Genomic DNA, 6,000 nt, shown 5'->3' on the forward strand with positions numbered 1-6,000 from the left:
TGACCGTGGACCCCGATCCAGCTTCCGTTTGTTTCTGCTGGAAACCTTAGTTCCACTTCAGTTGCGTAAAACCAGCTGAATACCTGAGGACAGCGACGTGCTCACAGTCCTCAGGACGTCCAGTTGTATGCCTGGGGACAGCGACGTGCTCACAGTCCTCAGGACGACCAGCTGAATACCTGAGGACAGCGACATGCTCACAGTCCTCAGGACGTCCAGCTGTATGCCTGGGGACTGTGTTGCACTTGGGCAGAGGGGAGGAAGGACACAAAGGAGCTCAGGGGACAGCTCCTCCAGTAATTGGACCTGGATTTACCAGAAAATAGGTGACGGACTTTTCCTTGATCTGACTCCGCCCCCCCCCCCCCAATTCTTCAAGTCTCAATTTCCTAGTCCCTTCTCAGATTACCAATCCTTTTTTATCTTCAGCTAAAAGCATGCACATTCTGGATCAATGTGAAATGATATCTGTCAATTAAATACATTAATAATATTCTGACACCTGCATGCAGTGCATACTTGACTGCTTTTGTTTTAATGTTTTAAATTATCAGTCACTATTCTAAATCAATTTAATCTATTATCTGATTTTTAAAAATTGATAGCCTTTATGTTACTTTTAATTTTTAACACAGCTTTGGGGTTTTGGGAAATACTGAGCAGAAGGCCCAGGGCGTCCATGAGCTCCCTCCCACCCTGCAGTTTCCCCTGATTCCCATCTTACATTATTGTGCTACATTTATTCAGTTAGTGAACATTTTCAGTGTTCATCAGTGAACATTCATACGTTATTATTAACTCAAGTGCATAGTTCATGTTAGGGCTCACTCTAAGTTGTACAGTTCTGTGTGAGACAAACAGTGTCACGTGTCTGTCACCCCACTATGACAGAGGACTGTCATTGCTCTAATATCCCTGGAGCTCCACCACTCCATCTCTTCCTCCCTCTGCCCCCAAGTCCAGGGTACTTACAGATGCGTTTACTTTGCCTTTTCCAGAAGGTCACACAATGGAAGCTTTTCCGGGTGGGCTCTTTGACTTGGCCGTTTTCATTTAATGTTCTTCCACATCTTCTCATAGTTTAACATCTCATTCTCCTTAGTGTTGAGTAGTGTTTTATTGTATGGATGGTCCAGTTTATTCACTTACTGTGCACATCTTGGTTGCCCCTGTTTTTGAGCAATTAAGAAAGCTGCTTAAAGTTTCATGTAAAAGGTTTTTGGTTGGATACAAGTTTTCAATGCAGTTGAATAATACCTTCTAGAATGGTCCTCGGTCATGAGCCGAGACTCTGATTAGCTTAGAAACTGCACAATTGTCTTCTGAAGTGGTAGTGCCTGTTCACCAGCCCCGAGTAAGCCCCGGATGCTCCTTATTATCAGCATGGAACAATTCCTTCAAGGGTCACACGGAAATCTAGAGGGAATTTAGCTTTTTCCTTTATGTAAAGGAAAGTGCATCTTTGAGGGCAAGATCATAGGGGTCAACAAATCTTACTTAATCAGCATGACTTGGAAATGTTCCAGGGGAGAGCTTAGATGTTTCCTTAATTGAAAGACTTCTACAGAACAAAAGATGGGTAAGTAGCATTGTGGGTACATACCAACCCATCTTTCTCAAAATGTTCTTCGAGATTACCAACATCTTAAAACTGTCAAATTCAATGACATCTTTCAGGTCTGGCCTGGTTCAAGTTCTGAAGGCTTTAGCAAGGTCCTGGATGCAGGACCTTGGTCCTGTTTACTGTGTTCTATTTCAAGTCCATTCTTCTTAAATGTTTCATAACTTTTCTCCCCCAGAGGATTTGAAGGATCATGAGGACCCATGATAACCCAGATGACAGATCTGTGAACATGTGACCCGTGCCTCCCTGCTTTCTCTCAGGGTCCTGCTGTCTCCTGAGGCCTCCTAGTCTCAGGGGATCAATGACATGGCTCCCCTCTATCTTGGTGGAACAGTTTTTCCACATCCTGGCCTCTGGAGTCTCACTCTTGATTTACCAATGTATTTTCACCAAAGTAGTAATTTTTTCCTTCCTAGCAGTGATTCTGCCAAAAACATACATATTTTCTCTCTCTCGCAAATATTAATGACACTTTTACATAAGGAAGGCTGTCATGTCCACAACGAAGCAGACACATCAACACCAGGGCATTTGTGATTGTCCCGCTTTGCCCCAAGACAGCATGTCTACTTCCTGACAGTGCTGACCATTGCTCCTCAGAGAGGCAACCATCACCACGTAAATGAAAGCTGAGAAACAGGTCTCTGGTCTTGTCCAAAGACCCGTGTCTCAGCTCTGTGCAGGGCCCATTCTGTGACCAAGGACATTCACCACTTGTTCATTTTCCCCCTGAGGTTTCTTATTCACAAATTTGCTGGAAATTCCCACTCTATTCTTCATAACACATTATAGAATTTTTTTTAAAGTTTGTGGGTGTTTTTAAATTGTCAAGCTGAGGTAAGTATAAATTCTTATATACTTAATTCTTTTAAGAACCAGTATAATAAGTATCTATCTTATGACCAATTCAAACAAATTGAACAGCTCCAAATCTAAAGTGCTTTTCTGCTTTCCATTTTAACCAAACACCACAGGAACCTCATGTTGGTGATAGTTAAAGATTTGTCCTACCATGGCCTCAAGTTATTTAAAAACAGGAATTACTTTCTGGATGGCCACACTCATTTGTATAATCTAAATAGTTGATCCCTTAGAAGTGAGGAGTAGGCCAGTGGTAACCAGAGGCAGGGAGATTAGATGGGGCAGGTTGATTGTTGGGTGCTAAGGTACTGTTAGACCAGAGTGAGGAGTTCTGGGTGTTCTCGTCCAGCAGGGTGACTGCAGATGATGACAATGCACTGTGTATTTAAAAATCTTTAGAAAGAAAAGTTGAAGTGTTTTCACACAAAGAAATGCTAATGCTTGAGAAGATAGGTATGTGCCCCCCTCTGAACATCACAGTGCCTGCATCAAATCGTCACATGGTCCCCCATGAGCATTCACAACTTCTATGTGCCAGTTAAAATAAATAAAAGCAGCTAAGAAAGAAGAATTTATGACTATGGTAGGGTGTAGGGGTGGAGGTGAAGGGATGTCACCTCCTGGATATTCACAACTACACAGGAGGATGAGGAACCCAAAGCCATACTGTGGGCACCTCAGGGTCCCAGGCACCTCGCACTTGGCCTCCACTGTTGTCCCTGCTGCTGAGCCTCATGGTTGCTCTGGAGCGTGACCCTGGGTGCTGGTTAGTCTGACTCCTGAACCGTTTATGGAATAATTTTGGGGAACGGCGGTGCTGCGTGAAGCCTTGCCTGGGGAGGGGACACAGGCACCTCCAGGAGGTGGAGGGCATCTTCCTCGCTTCAGCTTGCCGCCCGTCTCCTCTCAAAGTTCTTTGAGAATACTGGCCACTCCTGGGTGTATTTTTCCCCTTCCTACTGTTATTTCCACCAATCGGGGGAATCTGGGGCTGGGGGACACTCGAGTTGTAGAAGTGTTTGCTAGCAAGCTGCAGACAGGCCTATCTGTGAGGCCCGTCCTGGGAAATGACCCGATTTTGACAAACAGAGTTCATCATAAGTTACGTGGGAAGAAAACAGGTCTGCCTTCCTCCCACCCGTGTCCTTGGTCCCCGCGGTGGTGAGTGTTTTGGAGACACCAGCTCGTGACAGTGCCTTGTTCATGCCCGTGGGCTGCCCGACAATCACCACTGTCGGTACAGCTTAAACACGGTTGGCGCAGCTTTCTCGGGGTTCTGGAGCCAGCGAGGGGCTCAGGGGCAGCAGAGTCTACTTTCTGAGGCTTCTCCTCAGCTTGCAGACATGGGCATGAGTCCTCGCACCTGTGTATCTCTGTCCCCTCGTCTTTGAGGGACCTCGTCCTGTGGCATTAGACCCATGCTCATGGCCCCATCTGTCCTATTGACCTCTTTACAGGTTGTGGCTCCAAGAAAGTCACACGGGGGTCTGGGCATAAGGATGAATCGGGTGACATGATTCAGGCCGTCGCAGTGTGGTTATCCACGTAGGCCCTCACTCTGCTCAGAGTGGTTCCTCTCACCACATACTGGCTGGGTTTCCTGGATTCCCAGACTCAACCATGAGCATCAGGAGTCGGTGCCCACTGCCAAGGTCGTCTTTCATGGTACATTGTGGGTCCAGTGCTCATTTGTTCTTCTGATTCTTTGAAGCTAACTAGACTTTCAACTGTTTTCACTTGGGTAATGAGTTTGACATTGGCTTTTTTTCCCCCAAGATGGTAAGTGAACATTTGAAGATATAAGTACTTCGATGCAGTACTTCGATGTCCTGTAGTTTAAGATATTTTAGTCAGGAAATGAAGAAAGCAGAGGGAGAGGGAGGGAGGAAGGAAGGACCTCGGAAATGAGGTGGAGGCTTATGGAAGCAAGCAAGAATGTTACCTTTGAACAACTAAAGTGCCATCTTTAAGTTTTTTTTTTGGGAGGGGGCAAATGAAAAAGATCTTTTTCACACTTATCCTAGGAGGTCAGCATTACCCTCACACCAAAGCCAAACAAGGACACAACAATAAGAGAAAATAGACCAATACTGCTCAAAACAGATGCAAAATTTCAACAAAATGCTAGCAAACCAAATCCAACAGCACCTCCCAAAGACTATGTACGATGATCAAGTGGGATCCATCGCAGGGATGCAAGGAGGGTTCAACAGAAACAAGTAAAGACAGGTGATACACTAGATGCACATAATGAAGGCCCTAGTCCACGTGATCGTTTCAATATTTACAAAAAGACTCAATGAAGTCCAGCACCTCTTCATGATAAAACTCATCAACAGATGACGAATGTAGGGAACATACCTCAATAAAGGTCACAACAGCCTACGGAGAGCATCACGAGGAGCATTTCCTCCAAGATCTAGAGCTAGGCAAGGGTTTCCACTCACGCCACTCCAGTTCCAAAGTAGAATTGGAAGTATAAACTAGAGAAATTAAGGTAAGAGGCACCCAAACAGGAAAGGGGGAAGCCAGAGGAAAACCTAAAGACTCTACCCAAAGATTGTTAGAACTGATAGTCTAGTAAAACAAGGGGCACAAAATCAACAATAAAAAATCAGAAGCATTATACACCAAAATGATATTGCTGAAAAGCAATCAAGAAAGCAATCCCACTTGCAATGGGTACAAAAAATAAGTTAATAAATGTAAGCAAGGAAAGGAAATACATCTGCATTGGAAATTACAAAATTACAAAACATCGATGAAACACACACACACACACACACACACACACACACACACAGGGAAAGACTTCCTGTGTTCATTAGAAAAGTTAAAATTGTTAAAATGTTTACACTACCCAAAGTGATTTAGAGATTTAATACAATTCCCATAAAGATACCAAAGTTATTTATAGAATTAGGAAAAAAACCCAAATTCATATGGAACAAAAAACCTAAATACCCCAAGCAATCTTAAACAAAAAGAACAAATCATGAGGCGTCACAATACCTGATCTCACTACAGGGATATAGTAACCAAGGCAGCTTGGTACTGGCATTAAACCTGACATACTACCAATGGAACAGGTTGGAGATTCCCAAAGTGAATCCACCTATCTATAGTCAATTAGTATTTAAGAAAGATGCAAAAAAAAAAAAAAAACCAGATTGGAGAAAGGACAACGTATGGTTTGGGTACAAAGTGACTCCCCCAACTCCCGTATTAATGCAGAAATATTCAGAGGTGAATTAAATTATGATAGCTGTAACCAAGTCAGTTTATCCTAGTTTGAATGGACTGAGTGGTAAACGTGGGCATGGGGGACATGTCTGGGGGGAGGTGGTCTTTGAGGGCTTACACTGGATGGTGCATCTTTTCTGTGGCCCCTTCCCTGATCTCTCTGCTTCCCAGCTGTGCCATGAGATGAGCCCCTTTGTTCTGCTGGGCTCTTCCTGCATGATGTGCTGTGGGCAGGAGCACAGGTCAGCTGACCAGGTGGGACTATGAAGAAA

This window comes from Spermophilus citellus (genome assembly GCF_964194105.1).
Source record: "Spermophilus citellus genome assembly, contig: SCAFFOLD_324, whole genome shotgun sequence".
Lineage (NCBI taxonomy): Eukaryota > Metazoa > Chordata > Mammalia > Rodentia > Sciuridae > Spermophilus > Spermophilus citellus.